At 36.1% G+C, this 20,013-nt stretch overlaps 1 pseudogene; it reads right to left on the bottom strand.

The window, feature by feature from the left end:
• Positions 1-1,640: 1,640 nt before the first annotated feature.
• On the bottom strand, positions 1,641-3,502 carry LOC124971555 (transcription factor CP2-like protein 1; annotated as a pseudogene).
• Positions 3,503-20,013: the final 16,511 nt, after the last annotated feature.

The following is a 20,013-nucleotide window of genomic DNA, read 5'->3' as shown; positions in this document are numbered from 1 at the left end:
TTAATTTTAAATTAGAGTGAAAAGTCTATTATGATGAATTCATCCTACATTTCACAACTTGACAAATTTCCTAAAACATGGCTTCTATTTAGTCACCCCTTTAAGAAATGGGCATATACTTGGTTTACTGCCACATTAAATCTAAACTTCTATTTCATGTTTCTAAGACTTTCCAAAACCAGACCTTTCTTTCTCTAACATTATTTCCAGCTTATTTTGAAATGCACTTTTTGTGTCAGATGTCAGGCAAAGGTTTTAAGACAAAGAAGTCAAGAATTGGAAGGTCTTGTGAAAACTGTTCTGGCTGAGAAGGACAATTTGCAGAACTAGAAGAATAGTTTCCACTCTCAGATGTATGACAGAGCCGTCTGATTTTCAATAGTTGATGCCTGTTTTGCAGACTTTGCCATTCCTCATTAGACTTATGGATTTTCTTCATGACTTCTTTCTTTACCCCCCTTACTAACATCTGTGACATGATCTCCTACTAGGAACATGTCTCTCATTCAAGGCTTTCTGTTACTGACCACGTATGTGTCCTGGTTTCCTAGCCCCTTCCACTGTTGCAGCTCATCCAAACAAATTGGTTTTCTTATGGTTCCACTTTATACATAATGTACATTCATACCCCAAAATATTGCAAGTTTTCACTTGCACTAAGCTTCATCCTGGAATGACCCCAATTAACTCCAGTTCCTATCTAGTCCTCAAAGCCCAGTTCAATTTCTACCACCAGCATTAAATCTTCTGTAGCTGCTTCAGCTCATTGTGTTTCTCCTCACCTCCACCCCAGATTACTTTGACACATATAGTTTGTATTTACCATTCATTTCTTTCAGCAAGTATTTTTGTTTTAGGTTTTTCTATATGCTGGAACTCTTATAGCAGTGTAAGTCTGTGCCTTAGAATTTACAGTCTAATGGAGGAGACAGACAAATGATGCTATGATTTAATAAGAGTTATTATAGGGAAAACAAGAGTGAAATGATGTATCAAGGGTTGAAGTTGGATGGAGAAAGAAGGGAAGATAGAAAAAGAATGATGGTAGAAAAGCATAGAGAAAATTTGTACATCATGTATTTATAATATGTCAAAATACATTCTACTGTCATGTGTATCTAAAAAGAACAACAACAACAGCAAAAAAGTATAGAGAGGTCAAGGGAGTAGGGGCCCTACAAAGGTCACAGATTCAACCAAGTGGAAGTAATGGTGACAATTCTATTCTCTTATCTCTCCCTTTACCTGTTTCAACAGCATCATGTCCCAGAAAAAAAGTCAGTGAGAATCTTGGCACTTTAGCAAGGTGCCAAGAAAATTCCACTAGGAAAGAATAGTGGTGGAACTTGTAGATACCTGGAAAAGAATGAAGTTGGACCCCTGCTTCAAACCAAATGCAAAAATTAACTCAAAATGGATCAAAGATCATTGTTAGAATGAAAATTATAAAATTCTTAGAAGAAAAGATAAGCATAAATATTCCTGACCTCAGATTAGGCAATGGTGTTTAGTCTGTGCTACTAGAAACACAAGCAACAAAAGAAAAAATAGGTATATTGGACATCATCCAAATTAAAACTTTTTGTAGTTCAAAGGACTCATTAACAAAGTGAAGACAACCCACAGAATGGAGAAAATTTTTACAAATCATATATTTGACAAAGGACATACTGACAAAACTGTGAGAACCTGGTGCCATGGAGCCACTGCTAGGCATCCTGGATCCAGGCTGATAGGAGCAAGTAGTCACTGGCCTTGGGCAGGGCCTCCACCTGGTGAGTTCGCCTGAGGCAAAGCTGTTTGGAGAAACATTTCAGTGTGGGGATGAGACACTGTTTACCTGGTAGGCCACACGAAGACTCTGGTTTCATAGGATGATTGATATTTCTTCTGTTGGGTAGTTCTTTTCTCCGTCTTCTCCAGGTGGTTCTTTGTTTCCAGTTGGTCCTCCTTTAGTTTGAACACCTTGATCTGGCAGCTGATTGAGTGCAAATGTTCCCATGTACCCTCCGTTATCCAACTACTTACAACTGTTTATCTATACTTGAAGGGCATGCCCTTTTTGTCCTGTGCTTCCCCTGGGTGAATTCTCTACCAATATAATTCACCTGAAAATGCACACTCTCTCCGCAGGATTCCACATAAGCTAGACTGAGTTCAGCTGGGTGGTCCTGGCCTTGGGATCCAAGATACCAACAGAGAGTGGAATATCAATGTTGGGGGTGTATTCCTGGGCCTGATGCCCCTCCAGCCTTCCAGTTCCTGGTGCTCAGTGCACTTCAACTGACAGTTGAAGAAAACCTGAAGGATGATGCTCTTGACATACTTGTGTTCACATCTTGAAAGTCTCCCAGCTTCTGTTTCTCCAGTAGTTGGATTTCCTAAGACTGATGTTGGCTGAGGTAGGTAAGGATCTCTTCATGAAGTTTTATAGCTGGGGACTTGGCAGTACACATGAACTTCAGAGGCAGCAGGCAGGCTTCCTTCTCAGGGGACTCCTTGGGTGGGGGTTGGGGAGGTGCTTCTCCTGCTTGAAAATGGGCATCACGCACTGACAGCTGCCATACCAGCCAGTGTATAAAACCAATAGCTTTTTTATTACATGAAAGAAAAAGTAAATCTCATGTAAGCCAGCATTTTTCAGGTTACTAGGAAGAGCAGAATGTAATTTCTAATTCATATTTTCCTACTGTCATACATGCCCTATTTTCAGGGATCTTATCTATTATTACCTCTGGTTCTTCTTGAGGCTACCTGTCCTATCTGCCCTACCTTCTCTGACTGAATGAATCTCTGATATTTCTTCATAAATCAGTCTTGTCTCCTGATCCTTGCTTATCTCCAGTTTGGTACGTCTTACCTTCAACAGAAACTTACCACATTTGATAGAGGTTAGAGTTGAGAATATAACAATTAATCTAACATGCTTCCCAACTAACGTAAATTCAGCAACTTGATTCTCTCAGCATGTTTTCTATGTCCACTTTTCTCAGTACCAACTTCAGATGGCCTTGCCAGCTCCATTTTCAGGTGAAAGTGAAAGAACTACTAGTATATAGATTATATGACGGACAACACCCTGTGAAATCCATCATTCAAGGAATAGGAGATTGGATGGTGTGACCTTTGATTTATAGGTGGGAAGACACCACTTATCATCTCTAGGAAGATCTGTTATACCTATTGGCTGTGCTCATGCTGTGTAGTATATTGTTTTCCAGGTAGGGTAAATCTCACATCCCTATTAGAGTCATTTATTTCCTTTGTATATCCGTGGAAGTAGGAAAACAATAAAAGATGCTCACAAGGAAACTCATGGACCTGTAACATTTGTTCTCAATTTGGGAGTTGAGAGAGAAAATGTGACCTCATGGTGCACAGTATGGTCTGGTTGTTTGACAAATGTTCCTTGAGGAAAGCAGAGAGGAAGGGGAAAGAAATATAAACATCGGAAAGTCATACCTGTTTTTCGCTCTGTGGTTTTCGATTTGCCTATTATCATCTTGAGAAAATCAACTAAAGATGTGTAGCTATGTATAGTCATTAATTCAAATAAGAAAAAGAAAAGGTAACAATACCTACTGAAAAGTCAGATCAAAAATATTGAATATGATTTTCTAATGTAGACATATTTCCTGTAGGATACTAATGTTCCTGTTCCTGGAAGATCTTGCATTTTGGGCCTAACTTTCTGTGTTCCAGTTCTTAAATTGAGTTGACTAAAATGAGCCCATCTATGCAATGAGGTCCATATGTTCAAAATCTGATTAATAATTAAATATTTTCACTTCACTGCTTTTCCTGTTTCCTTGTCAGTACTCTTTTATGATAGCATGACTATTAGTTCCCTAAATGTCTTAAATTAGAGATATTCAAATCTGATAGAAAGATAGAATAGTTTATTTGGAGGCAAATTATAATTGTTTGTGCTTATAAGAGAAAGTCAAGTCCTGAATATAATAACATAAACCCTTTATATGCCCTCAAACTATTTGAATCATTAGTTTGATCCTCTTTAATCAAGTTGTTTGGCTCTTTAAAGAACTGACAGTAAATATTCAAACTGAATATTATATTTAGTCTGCATGCATTTTCCAACCATTTCTCTGAGATTTGTTGGGAAATACATCCTTAGTGTATTGAGATGCTCCAAATTCCCAATACCTCTTCTGCACATTTTTGACCAGTAAGGAAGATGCAATTGTGAATAGAAATAGAAAGGGAAATAAATGACGTGTTATCCTATTCTGGGTTTCAACACCAAAGATAGGCTTGTATTTACCTCTACTAGAACATTACCAAGGTTGCTCATTTGTTAAGAGTAGGTAAAAAAGAAGACATGGTCAAGGAATGGCCCAGGCACCAAAGCTAGGAAATCAGCCAGGAGACTAGGATTGATGAAGGCTGAGATCTTCATTTTGCTCTCCATGGAGATAATGATGGAGTTGAAGCAATGCTAAAGATTTTTACAGTCAGCTTTAAGATTGAGGGTATCCATGTTATGGTTACAACATGAGGTGTCCCCAAACAGCTCATGTGTGAGACAATGCAAGAAATCTTTGAGGTGAAATGGTGGGATTATAAGAACATTAACCTAATCAGTGTGTTAGTCCTGTGATAGGAATTAACTGAGTCATGACTGTAGGTAGGTAAGGTGTGGCTGGAGGAGGTGGGTCACTGGGGGTGTGCCTTTGGGGTATATATTTGGTAAACTGAGCTTAGTCTCTGCTTCCTCATGCGATGTCCTGAGCCACCTTCCTCCACCACACACTACCACAATGATGTTCTGCATCATCATGGGTCCCCAAAGAATGGAATTGGCTCTCTATGGACTGAGACTTCTGAAACCATGAGCCCCAGAATAAACTTTTCCTCCTCTAATTGTTCTTGTCAGGTCTTTTGGTTGCAGCAGTTGAAAAAGCTGACTAAAACACTGTACATGAAGGAGAAATTTTAGGATTTAAAGCACTAATGCCTTCAGATTTACATAAAGTTCTCTTAAGATCTAGGGAGTTTCTTTGTGTTGTATCAAAACTTGCATGGCTTCCACCACTAAGTTTTTTGAGTCATTGGGGAAAAAAAACCCCAGTGAATGGGTGCCTCCAGGATCAGAGGGAGGAACCGAGCTCTGGCACTGACTCCTACAGAAAATATCAGTGTCCAAAGCATTGAAGCCAACACACATTTGCTTGGTATGGCAACAGCTGAGTCATAGTGCTTCCATTTCTAGAAATTTATCCTATAGAAATAAGGCTGTACCCTCAAAGATAACTATAAGTATTTTTTCTCAAAATTGTTTATGATAGAGAAAAAACTAAATGCCCAACAACAGTAAGGGAATAGATACATAGGTGTGGCTCATACCTCCATATAAAGGAATATATATGCAAATAGAAAATAATATTTTAGAAGAATATTTAATAACAAAGGTAAAGCTAACAAGAAGGTTAAATAAAAGTATAATATATAAAAATTCTTTCCAACTTTATACCCCCAACATTCTATATTATTCGCACTAATAGTACTTCTTACAATAAGGCATTTTGTATTTTGTTTATTTTCCATTGTGCCCTTTCCCCTCATCAGAATGTATACTCTATGAGGACAGGGACTTTTTTGTTTACCATTCTATTCCTAGTCCAGTGCCTGATACAGAAGTCATGCTTAATAAATATCTGTTGAATGAATAGCTGAATAGTTATAGACTATTGTGTGTAGACCAGCACAAAGTGTAGAAGGACAGAAAAATGGTTCAAGCACAATCTGAATGATGATTCAGAAAGAATTCCAGGATGAGGTGATCCCTGAATCTAAAGCATGGGCAGACAAAAGACTTTTGGAGATGTGGTATTACATTTAGACTGATAGTTTAGAACCATAGCAGGGTCATATTCCCTCCTTAAAATACAACTTGTGGGCTAGATTTTTGTTGCTGTGATCCATTCATCAGTTGGACTTCTTAAGAGTTGTCAGTCTGCCTTGGATTTCTGGCTCTTCTAGAGGAAATCATAACACAGCTGGTATGACTCTTTTATTAAGTAGCTTCCTTTCTTTTTCCCTGGGTTTCAGTTGCTGAGGTCCTTCCTTGGTTCTCTTCTAAGCTTGTCTATATCATATTTTCCACTTTTCATTGACCTCATGCTCTATAAATCTTATAACTAATATGATGTTATGTAGGAAGTTCAAAATCTATATGTATTATTATATGTTGAAATATTTCACTATGACACATGGGAAAAAGAAGATAGAATTACTTTCTAGGAAAATTCCTTTGCTTTCCCATATCAGGCATCTTAATGCCTGAATAGTAATATCAGCAGCAATAAGAATGACAACATCTGTCTGCATGTGTATAATACTACTTATTTTCAAGGCCCTTGTGTATGTTATCTCATTTGAAACTGACAATGGGCAAGGTGATAATTATTACCATTTTACTAGTGGGAAAAACAGAAGAATATGAATTGTGACTTTCCCGATTTCACAAAACATTAAACTTTGGCCTTATGACTTAAAGTCTCGAGGCAAAGTAGGAATTAGGGGGAATAAATCACAAGTGGCAACTCTCTTCTAAAGGAAAAAGCTGCACATTGTTTTAATACTGTATAAAGGGGGTGAGAGGGGACAGAGGGCCCAGGGAACTTGTATCAGAACACAGAAAATGTTTCTTGCTCATTATTGCCTGCTATGATAAGGAAAGTTGCATAGATTACATTTCATTTAAAATCCTATAAATGAGGGGTTGGGGAGATAGCTCAGTTGGTAAAGTGCTTGCCTTGCAAGCACAAGGCCATGGGTTCGATTCCCAGCACCAAACAAACAAACAAATAAACAAAATTCTATAAATGAAAATGGATTGATTTCATGTAGTCAGGTAAATTTGAAATGGAGAAAATGTAGTAAAACCTGTTCAATTAAAGGATTATTCTAATATATGACAAAATATTTAAATGGTGCTAAAACAAACAGGGACTATAAAAGAAACTCATTAAGAAATAAAAATAACATTCCTTTGTAAGAGGTCATTGGCTATCATGTTAGGCAACAGAGAAAACAGAATAAAAACATTTAATTTTGGTTGTCAGATTAAGATGAAATAAGACATAAAGTAATAGAATAGATTTCTTTGTGAATTAAAATATTAAAATTTAATCTTTACTTTTAAATATTGTATCTCAAAAATTAAACTCTGCCCATAAACTAATCAATATATGGCCCATCTTCATTAAAGAGTAGATTTATAAATGTTGAATAATATTGAACACTTTATTATTCAATATAAGTGTCACAAAATGAAACACTTGGAAAGTGAGCTAAATTCATTTACATTCCAAGTATCACATTGCCAATATTAAAATTGCAGGATCAAGTTAAAATTTTGTTATCAGTATTAAAATTAATCATAGCCTATTTAATTATTTAAAGGAATTATAATATCATCAGGGGTAATTAGGTAGGTAGGAAAATCAATTATATAGGACCTATGTAAAGTTTTAAAATAAAAAGAGCAATTGGTATATATCCAGTACAAATGCACCTGGTACTTATCCAAGACAAAGGCACCAGGGTAGTTCTGCCAAGATTTATGTAAAATAAAATTACATGGCTTTAGTCGTATTGTGGTAATGTTGATATGACAAAGAGAATTTAGTATTTTGGAGTAAGGACAAAAATATTTAAAAGCATGTAGCATTTTATGTGGGTACACTTTATGAAGTACAATATGAAACAGTCATACTAAGCAGCTAATGGGAGTGTTCTTTCAGCTGAGGGTACAGTCTTATTTCTTCCCATATCCCATAACCAGCAAAAGTTCTCTTTTACATTGATATACTGTGCATTTGAGTGAAAATATTGTAATGAATGTACAGCAATTGTATATATCAGGATTATAGAGACTCTGAGCTGAATGGGAACTTGCATATCATCCCTTGATATAACCTACTGATACAGAGCAAGAGCTCTTGTGGGACTTTCCCAAGGCCATGAAGCAGAGCTGGGATTAGGATTCAGATTTTTCCCTTCTGATTCAAAACTCATTCCTCTCTACCATAGTGCTTTACATTTGAGGCTAAGATGTGACTTTCCAAAGCACTTAAGGTTTTTAGAAGTCAAGTAATGCATAAAAATGTCAATTTCCAGAATATCAAACACATAAATGCTCCACTTACACTGATGGGCAATGAGGCATGGTTATGAAAAAATAAATCTATTCTTCATAAGGCCATTGCATCCATTTACCTTTATTCCCCCAAATAGAACAAAGCAAACTTTTTCCATATTTTGATCTGGATGTTCTTATGGGAAACAGGACACAGGTTCAATGAAACCATTTCGATTTCAATGAAATTCTTTGCCAGTTCTAAAAAAGTAATTACTTTAACCATTTTAAAGATCAATATTTGGATCAATTCACCTGCATCCAAATCCATTGTGAAGATGCCTGAAACAATTGGAAAAACTGCATTCATTTTAGTGGAAATATAAAATCATGGCTGAGGCTTAATCTTGTCTTATGTCCAGAAGGTCCTTGAAATTCCACTGAAGTTCACCTATCCCCAAATTCATAATCTTGTTTTCATTTCTCTGGAATTGCATTTCAATTTCTCAGACATGTCCTCATATGCTGCCTTTCAGAATTTGCTAAAGTTTTATCCTAGACCGAAGACCATCCCACATGTCCGCCTCCTTCCCTCAACATACAAGAAGTCCTCGAGAGTAGAAAACAAAGTCAGTTAAGATACAGATGCTTGGTAGATAGTCTCACAATTTATGTGACTGGCTCTACTGCATGACAGGGCTGCATATTCAGGTTGTTTTCAGGGTAGTCAAAATACCCTAAAGTGTTCATTCAGTAAATGCCAAATGTTTTCCTCTGTGCAATTGTTAAGAAAATGATCCAAGGGTTAGGCTGTGCCCAGAGGCCCTAAAAATAATCACCCGGAAGTTGCCGTTTGGGTTGAATCATGCCCCCCAATAACCCTGTGTTGAAGACCTAACCCACAGTACTTCAGAATGTGACCTTATTTGGAAGTGGGGTTTGAAGTTGAGACTATTTAAGATGAGGTCATTAGGGTGGGCCCTAAGCCAAAATCACTGGTATACTTATAAAAGGGGGAAATTAGGACATTTGGACACAGAAATAGACACACAGAGGGGCAAGACAACGTTAAGAGATGTAGGGAGGAGATAGTCATTGCCAAGTCAGGAGGACAGACCTAGAATAGACCATTCTCTCACAGCTCCCAGGAAGACCCAAGCTCCCAGCACTTTGATTTTGGATTTCTAACCTCAAGAACTATGAGGCAATACATTTCTGTTAAGTCACTCAGATTGTGGTACTTGGTTTCAGTGGCCTTTCTGAACTAACTATAACTGCCTGTGTAAAGTTTCAGACAAAAGCAAATATTTTAAAAAGTCACTTTACATTAGTTCATCAAAGGTCATAAAAGCCTTTAGTGTATATGAAGGCCTTTAATGTATGTGGTACATTTTAAAAAATTAACTAAGAGGGATCTTTAAGTGGACTGGGAAATTCAGTTCAACAGAATCTCAGTTTCTTAACTAATCTGGTTTTATAGTTCAAAATATATTTGAGGTCCCCCTAAAAGTCATATACTAGGGATTGAGTAGTAAACAAAAATTAGCTATAATCTCTGCTCCCATGAAGTATACAGTCACATAGACTAAAGAGTGTGTATATTTGTGTTTTTTAAAAAGGGAAATGAAGGCATGGAAAGGAATAGAAAAGAAACAAACATTTGAATTCTTATATGCATCTAAGTACTGACCCAGAGATAAACTCATTTAATTTTCACAATAGTTTTGTGAGATACATATTATTTTCTCCATTTCAGAGATAAGGAAACTGAGGCACAGAAAAAATAAGACTGAGAAGTGATAGAATTGAGTTTCAAAGTTACATCCATCTAACTCCAAAACCCGTTTGTTCCACTAAGGAGTAGAAAAGGAGAATCTCTCTATTCACATAATTCATACAGTGTTACATAATGTGAATTTTGGATTGCGCTACCAATACCTGTACATATGAGGCAGATATTAGGCAAAGTTCTACACCTATAAATTGGATTCAGCCCAAAGATATCAATTAATATCTGAACACTCTTTAAAAAAACTAAAATAATTCTTAATTCTTAGTGTGACATTTTTAGTAATGAGGCACACTATGCTATCACTCATCCAGGCTTTTTGTGTAGATCATATAGCAATAACTAAGGTATTGATCATGTACATCTCTTCTTCTTCAAGTGTGAATAAAAGGTACCTTCTAAGGTTGGTGTTGGTGAGTGAACAGAATAGCCTCAGAAATTGAATTTCTCTACACCTGGAGATTGGTTCTGTGGCCCAGAGATAAACTCATTGACTAAATTCACAAGAAACAGTTCAGATTGCCAAAAACCAAAACAACAAATAACCTGATTTATAACAACAACAACAACAAAAAATGTTGCAATTCTCATAGTGGATGCAATGCACATATTGACATGAACAAAGTATTCTATCCCCTTGGGAAGCCACACCAAACAGAAAGATGGCTTGAAGGAGCAAGCTAGCAGTTAGTGGGATGAAATTAATGTGTAATGATTACTGGCACTGAAGGACCCATGTGTCCATTTCAGGAATATCTCTGTATCTGTTAAAGAGACTAAAGTGTTCTATGGCCCTGATATTCTCTCCTCTGGACAGTGCTAGGATGTCTTGCTAAGGCCTTTGTTCTCCTTTTCTTAAATGTTCCTCCTGTCCGACTTGCTCACTTTCTATGTTTAGATATGCTAATATATTTGGTTAATTTTGCTCTAGCCTGGGAGACATTCTGTTTCTTTAAAGGGCCTTTGCCTGTCTGTGACCTGGTCCATTAGGCCTTGATTTTATAGTTTAACTCTTAGAAGGTAAAATAATTTCCAAATTACTAGAGGGTATCTTAGGATTGCCTCTATCACTTCCTTTTTTTTTTTTGTCTATGTACCTTTTATAAAATCTTGCAAAATCTTACTTCCTTGTTTTCAGACAGATGTCCTTTCTTCTATAGATTTTGTCTTCTGTGTTTTTGTGAAAACTTTCCAGCTATTTTTAGAGTAAACTATGTCACTTTAATAGAAATTTTGAAGTTCTTTAATGCTAGGAGCTTTACCATATTTTTCTAATGAGAATTCTTATGTATGTGAGAGAGAAAGAAAAAACACTTTCATATGGGAACTGACTTCTAGTTTCGAGTAAAATATGTTAGTAAGAAGTGAAAATAAATATTAGTTACGAGATGTTTAAAAATTTTCCTTTTGTCATATGTATATAAATAATATATTTCAATGGCTATATAACTGTATTTGTATATTTAAATCCAATATTGCAAGTACTTTTCTGCTTTGCTTTGTGAAATTGTTGGATTCCTGGAAAGTTCATGATAAAATGTAATGCAAAGAAATGGAGTCAGCAATCCTGAGTTCTTAACGGTCTTCCTATTCTAGTTTGTTGTGTGACCTCTGGCAAACACTTGAACATTTAGTGCCCTGGCCCTTATACCTATAAAATGAGTATAATTCTGGTGTATGGGCAATAGTGGGGCAAAGGTCTTTAGGTTTGGTTGGGATCCAGAGTCGGACAAGGGGAAGGGACAGAGGTGCTAGGATTACTGGAGTTCTTATAAAGGGGATAATACTTGACCTCTCAAACTTACAGAGAGAGCACTTGTGAGGAGGGTCACATGAAACTTGATATGAGGAAACACTTTTAAAATAATTAATTGAAACCTTTTAGGAAGGAAAGGATAAGATAGTGACCTTCCTCTTGACACTGTACATGTTACCAGTCAGAAATGCTAGACCAACTGAGAATTATAGCCTTATTTGGAATTTCATTTTTCCTTTGTAGACTTTTCCAGATTTTCTTTATTCTGTCTACTCATTCCTTGAAGCTATTACTTCTATGCAGATAACCCTCATATCTATCCCCACAACAACTTTTATCTTGAACTGCAGAATGGCATTCCTAGCTGTCAACTGAAGATCTCCACTTGGATGCTTATATACTGCCACACTCTCAGCATCATTAAAGTGGTCATCATCTTCTGCATCAAACTTTCAACTGCAAATAATTTCTTTTGTCAATATCTCAGATATATACCCTCAGAGTTAGCTTGGATTTTTTTTCCCTGATGCCCAGTGGTTTGTCAGGTTCTCTATGGTCTACTACTACAATATCTCTTGCTCTTTTAATTCCATCCCTTCCTGTTCGTTCCCATTGCTGCCATCTTCCTTTGGTCCCTCATAACATATTATCTGAATTATAGTAAGTCTTCTCCCTGTTCACCCTATTTTTTTTTACCTGTTTCTAGTCTGTATTTCACAACCCTGGTGAGTAATCTAAAGTATACGTCTGATCACAGCTCTCTTCCAGTTAATCCACTTCTCTGGGTTCCTGTAGCCTCCTGGACAGAATATTGTACAAGGAGGCTTTTCATCATGTGGCTCCAACCAGTCCCATATTACACTACTTTATTGCATATGTATCACTTTGGCATATTTAGTACAAGTAGTACTAAACTGTTTATATTTCTCTAATCTACCATGCTGGCTCTTACTTATACATGTGGCTTCCTCTTCTTGGGATACCCTTCCTGCCTTTTTACTTATTCATTTTCTTGACCTTGCAAACTTCTATGACCTTTAAGATTCAGTTTATGTATCATGTCATCCAGGAAGTCTTCTTTAATATCTCCCTTTGTCTTTATAACTCATTCTATTCCAATGGCTGATTTATTTTTCTGTATCCTCCATTAGACTGCAAGCTCCCTGAAGACAAGGATTTTATCTCTTTCATCTTCATATTATCAAAGTTAAGAGTGCTTTGCACAGGTAAATGCATGTTGGTTAAATGAATAAATTAATATAAGCCTGATTATTAAGATTCTGACCAGGATCCCATGGGACAGAAATTGGGACATATGTAACCAAGAGACTAAGATTTGTTTAGGGAAGTAAAGTGGTTCACTAGAATCAAGGTATCAGGTAAGACAAGGCAGGGAGAAATACAATCTGATTAAGGCCCGTGCAATTCCACTAATCTATTGGGAACATAGAACAAAAGCCAAAATCATAAACCAGAGTAAAAATTTTAATTTGAGCAAGGTTAGAATTGTGAGTGCCTAAGCAGATAATGCAGGGAGGCTGTTGTTGAATCCATCAAGGTCCTCAGACTTTGATGAGAGGTTTTGAATAATAAAGCAACTCTTGAGTGTGATGACCACAAGATGTATTATGCCTGGCTTCTGAGCATGACAAGCCCTGGGATAGAAAGTCTTAGTGACTGAGTTGGATCTAGAGATCTGATGAATGCAAATACATGTTACACTGGCTTAACTGCATTCTAAGAACCAGACCAAAGTACTCCTATCTGTGAAAGCTGAAAAGAATTCAACATGTAGTCTAAAAAAAGTCAAAGTCATCATATCAAGTTGATTTTAAAAAGTTCTTTTAATAGTGATTTTTATGGTGAATAAAGCCATTAAGCACCCAAAAGACGTGCCCTTATGATACACTTTATGTTTCAGCTGTAATGTATAGATCAATATGCAATTGATTTAATTGGAGAAGGTGCAGATAGTTCTTTCACAACATGACTCACTTTACATTTGTAAATATTTCAACTGCCAAGAATTTTGCTCAGAGTTCTGTGACTTTCATGAATCTTAAATGTTTTTTTAAATACCTGAGGACTGATTCTACATTAAGTATAGATCAGAATAAGTCAGAATGAATCTCTTAGGCCTGAAACTTTTCAGTTACATTTCTTCCACTAGACATGCTTTTTAGGCAATCACATTAGCCTAATTAACTTTCTGTTGCTCCAAAGAGGCTATTTTTTTTTTGGCAAAGACAACCATTCTTCTACTCTGGGGAGATAGAGTGACAATAAAATGTGTAAATAAATAAAGTTATTTGAGTAATTTTTGTAAGACACTTTTGATAGCTTTTGGGAAATGTCAAAACATCTGTTGACTTGCAATAATATTTGGCTGATCTCTTGTGCTATTTCATGGGTCATGTCTTACACTCTACCTAGAACATAAGCTTCTAGAAGGCAGGGGTTGTTTGATTCATCCTATGGTTAATAATTCTTGGCACATGGTTGGTACTAACTACTGACTAAATGAATACATGAAGGTGGCTTTACATGACAATTTTGCTACTATAATGAAGACTGGCAATTCACTTATTTAACATTCTTCATATTCCACCTTTGCAATATTTATAACCTATTCTCCTTTCTCTAACTCTTTAAGTATTAATGCCCACATGGAAATTTATATGACCTAAGGCTAAAGTCATCAAATTTGGATTAAATTTTAGCCATCCATTACAGTGAATAATTTTCTTAAAAATATTTATTTTAGGCAGTGTGTTTTTCTGGGGCACAAAAATATAATTTAAAATATCAATTATTTTTAAACAAAATATTATGCTTCCATTTGAGAACTTCTTTATTAGAGGCATGAAGACTATATCTGGGGAAAAATAGGTCATCTGGTGAATTCATAGGCTTAACAATAAAAGCACCTCTGAAGAATTATCCAAGACATTTCTTGGACATCCACCATAATCTCTTCAAACAGTCTGGGCCAATTCATATTAATATTATTTTGAGAGCTTCTCCTGCTGAGCAAGTTCCTTTGGTAACCCAGTGTAAATATTATGAGAAGTTCATCTTTATGTGTCATCTAAATCCTTGCTGGAAATATGCCAACTTATTCCCTCTTTTCTATATTCAGTGAAGATAGAAAAAGAATTGACCAGCAACCTATTTAAAATAATAGAACACTATATAATTGATAGATGTTTTGAACATTTTCCTCAGTCTTCTTGGTTTTGGTTGATTTATCTTCACTTGTTGGTGTGATCTCTGAATGTTTGTGCCTCCCCCATCCCCAAACCCCTATATTGAAGGCAAAACACCAATGATATGGTATTAGGAAGTGGGGCCTTTACAAGTGATTAGGTCAGAAGGGCAGAACCCTCATTAATAGGATTAGTGCCCTTATAAAAGAGACCTGAGATAGATCCCTCACCCCTTCTTCCATAGGAAGACAAAATAAGAAGGCACCATCTATGAACCAGAATGGGCCCTCACCAGACACCAAACAAAATTTCTAGTACCTTGATCTTGTACTTTCCAGCATTCAAAACTGAGATATAAATTTCTGTTGTTTATGAGCCACCCAGTTTGTGGTCTTTTGGTATAGTAGCCCAAATGAACTGAGACACTTATGTTCCTAATTCTGTATCTTTGTGTCTTCTTTCTCCATTATCTAGAATACACTGTTCCATCCTTCCAGTTTAATGATCACCATTTTTTCATTTACTCCAAAAGTATTTGTTGGGATTTTTAGACACTGCTTACAAAAACAAAGTAATTCCTTTGAAGAGTTTCTAATCTGACAAAAGTAAATAAGATAAGGCAGAGTGAACTATGGCCCTTGAATCAAATCCATTTCTTCCAGTTATAATAAATAAACTCTTATTGGAATACATTTGCATGCTGTCTATGACTATTTTTGACCTACAATGACAGAGCAGAGAAGTTGTAGCATAGACTGAATTACCCGAAAATACTAAGACAGTCAGTATTTGATCCTTTACAGAAAAAGTTCATAAAACCTTGATTTAAGGCAACAGTTGATTAAGGGATGACTGAATGGCCAAGATTTAGTTAAGTACAAACAGGAAGTGGTAGAAGCACACACTAGAACAGTACTTCTCAATCTGTGTGATGAAGGACTAGTTTTTCCCCAGTCCAATCCACCATGGACCAATATTCATTTTTAAAGATAATAAAAAATAAATTACTAGAATATTGAAAGAAAGAAAAAGTAAAAGCCCCCATTTTTTTGTATTAAGATTCAACTGATATAAAATTACTCTGCCAAATTGTAATAAAAGTTATAATTGCTTTCTCTCAGTTTCAGTACTTATCTCATCATGGACCCAGACCAAACAGTTTCCATCTGGGCACCAGTTCAAGGATCACACTTTTGAGTCATACTTGTCTAGACTAAACCAACCTCCTTTCTGCTTGGGACACTATGTTAATATAATATTTGCAATCAGATTATAGTCAAGAAGAGTCTCAGGCCTGTGAGATATTCTCTCATTCATGACCAATTTCTTCTGCTGGCAGTGGGGATTGACAAAGACTTCATACTCTTGATAAGTGGTAGGAGTATTTGGTGGAGGGAAAGGGCATAGAATTCTATAGTTACAAAGGATTCATGAAAGAGACAGGATTAATGTGACTACCAATGGTTAGAATTTCAGATGGGAAAATATTCCAGATGGGAAACTTGAGCATACACTTTAAGCCATTCTAGTTAGACAGGGGGAGTTACCATTAGGATATAGTAAGAAAAGCACATTTATCCTGTAGGTAATGAAAAGCCATTACAAGTTTTTCATAAAGAATGTATAATTCCTGTTAAAGATCTAAAAATCTAAAATGTCCCCTGCTTAATTGCCTATATTTTAAATTCATCTTGTATAAGACTTGATAATATTCTATTTTCTGTGTGTGCATTTTGTTTTTTCTGACTCAATCATGAGCTCTTCTGGCAGGAAATCTCTTACTTTCGCTTGTCTTGGATTGAGGAGTACTTACTGAATTAGTTGGAAAGTGTTCCTTAGTTCTTTAACTCGTTGCAATCTTATATGTTTGTCTTTTAATCAGTATCAGATTGTCTATGTTTCTCTCTTAAGGATTCAGCCTGAACCTTTTAAAATTTTGACCTATTGTTAGAGAGTTAGCTTATAGTTCCTAGATAATATGCTCCCATTAATACAAGCTATTGTCATATTGTTTTTTTTAAAAAAAATAGAGATGTAGTGCTGACTCATGTTTATTTTGAGTCCATACAATCTCAAGTCCTTGGCAAAGGGTTTGGATATTTGTTGTGAAACAGTTTTTGGACACTTACCATAAAATGCTCACTGGATGTGGAAACTATATTAGGAGAGGCTGGCACCCTATGGAATAAAGTTGATTCCCTGTGAGGTTTGCAACCTGGTTTGTGGTTATTTCCCAACTTGTCTTGTGGAACAATTCTGTCATGTCTCATAATGGTGACTCTTGGTTGCCAAGTTTGAGTTGTAATCAAAAAGACTTGTGGTAACATAAATTTTGGTGGGTCACTTTTAGGTTTGGAGAGGAGTAAGTAATCTACCAAGGACTTTTTCTGATTGAGAAAAGGGAATGGAGAGAAAGTTGTTATTGGAATTTTCCATGTAAAATATGATCCGCTTTTCCACCCTTGCCTCCCCTGTGCCAGAATGAATGTGCCTCCTTTGTGTGATCACAAACCTAGTGATTATTCTTTGAAAGTGCTTACTACATTGTATTTACATCATGAGCATAGTATTTATTTCTTCCACACTGGGTGAGCTTTTACAATGGCAGGGACTGATTCTTAATCATCTCTGTATCACTAATGACCAGTAGAATACTGACAAAATAGTGGATAATTAATGCATATTTGTTGAATTGAAATAAAACTAATAATATTGATAATAATAACTAACATCAGGTATGATTGCTTTGCACCTGACATGGCCTTAAGCACTTCACAAGTACTGTCATTTATTTCTCCCTATTATCCTATGAGGTATCTGTATTACATATATTTATATATATATATCAGAAAAATAAGCAACAATGAAGTTAGGTATCAGGAATGTTGATTATACAGCTGGTGAGTGGCAGAGACAAGATTTAAACACATGATTCCAGAAATTTAACATCTATGCTGTGTGTGTATGTGTGTATGTGTGTGTGTGTTGGAAGAAGCATTTTGTCTTTTGGGACTGGAGTTGTGGCTCAGTGGCAGAGCGCTTGCCTAGCACATGTGAGACCTGGGTTCAATCCTTACCACTGCATAAAAATAAACAGATAAAATAAAGGCATGATGTGCATCTACAAATACAAAAAAATTTTAAAAAGAAATATTTTTTCTTTTAATAAAACTGCCTATACAAGAAAGATTAAAGTGGATTCTGATTGGCCAAAGGAAGGAGTTCCTTCCTTTCTCTTGTAATTTAGCCATCATCTTCCATTATTATTTCCTGCTTCTTTTTTAAAAATTTTTATTGGTAAATAATTATATTACTAGATTTTATTGTGGCATATTTGTATATGAATATGACATAACTTGATCAGTTTCATTTCCTAGTACTTCTACTTGCCCTCCCCTCTTCCCTTTCCACATCCCTTGCTTTACTCAATTGGTGTCCCTTCTATTTTCACGAGATTCTTTTTTTCTTCCTTTGCTCTCTACCTTCCACGTATGAAAGAAAACCTATAATCCTTGACTTTGAGTCTGACTTATTTTGCTTAACACGATCCTCTGCATTTCCATCCATTTTCCTGCAAATGGCATAATTTCATTCTTGTTTATGTTTGAATAAAACTCCACTGTATATATACACCACATTTTCTTTATCCTTTCATCTGTTGACAGTCTGTCCCATAACTTGGCTATTGTGTTGCTATAAACATGGGTATGCATGTTATCTTGATAGTATACTGACTTTGGTTCTTTTGGATAAATACCAAACAGTTATATACTGGATTATATAGTGATTCCATCCTCAGTGTTTGGAGGAACCTCCATACTGATTTCTATAGAGTCTGTACTAATTTACATTCCTACCGACAGAGCATAAGAGTTCCTTTTCCCTACATCCTTATCAGCATTTCTTGTTATTTCTATTATTTTAAGTACTGCCTACTAACCTAATGTGCCACTGGAGCTTCTGATATTTGTATTCTTGATGATTGTCATTCTAACTGGATTAAGAGGAAATCTCAATGTGGTTTTGATTTGCATTCCCATATGTTTAAAGATGTTGATTTTTTTTCACATTTGCTGTATTTTTTCTTTTGAGAAGTATCTGGTTAGTTCATTTGCCCATTTATTTTTTGGATTATTTGTGTTTTGGTGTTTTTTGAGTTATATATTCTGAATATTAGTCCTCAATCAGAAGAGTTGCTGCCAATGATTTTATCCCATTCTGCAGGGTGACTGTACTATTAATTGTTTCCTTTGGTGTGCAAAAGCTTTTTAATTTGATGCTGACCCATTTATTGATTTTTGGTATTATTTCCTAAACTACAGGAGTCTACTGGGGAGACTGATGTCTGCACTTTTATGTTGGAGTGTTTCACCTGTGTTTTCTTCTAGCATTTTCAAAGTTTCTAGTCTTAGTTGCAGGTCTTTCATCCGTTTCAAGTTGACTTTTCAGCAAGGTGAGAGTTTTAGTCAGTTTTTTTTGCCACTGTGACCCAAAGACTGAACAAGAACAAGTTTAGAGGAAGAAAAGTTTATTTGGGGTCCAAGGTTTCAGAGGGTTCTGTCCATAGATGGCTAACTCCAATGCTTTGGGCTTGAGGTGAGGCAGAACAACATGGTGAAAGAGTGTGGAGGAGCAAAGCAGCTCAGGACATGGCCACCAGGAAGTGGGGGCGGAGAGAGAAGAGAGAAGAGAAGAGAAAAAGAGAGGAGAGGAGAAGCAAAGAAGGGAGGGGGACAGGTGAGAGGGGGGGAGGAGAGAGAGGAGAAGGAGGAAAAGAGAGAACTCTGCTCAACAAGGGTAAAATATAAACCCCAAAGGCACTCCCCCAGTGACCTACCCCCTCCAGCCACACCCTACCTGCCTAAGGTTACCTCCCAGTTAATCCATTCAAGTAGATTAATGCACTGATTAGGTTAAGGCTCTCATTACCCAATCATTTCACCTCTAAATTTTCTTGCATTGTCTCAAACATAAGCTTTTAGGAGTCACTTCATATCTAGACCATAACAGAAATAAGGATCTAGTTTTGTTCTTATACATATGGATATCTAGTTTTCCCAGCACCATTTCTTAAGATGACTTTTTCTCCAAAGTATATTTTTGGTATTTTTGTCAAGAAATAGGTAACTATGTCTATGTGGATTTATCTTGTGTCTTCTAT

Source organism: Sciurus carolinensis, chromosome X (genome assembly GCF_902686445.1).
Source record: "Sciurus carolinensis chromosome X, mSciCar1.2, whole genome shotgun sequence".
NCBI classification, from domain to species: Eukaryota; Metazoa; Chordata; class Mammalia; order Rodentia; family Sciuridae; genus Sciurus; species Sciurus carolinensis.
Note: the sequence above shows the minus strand (reverse complement) of the source record. Positions and strands in the feature narration are given on the sequence as shown.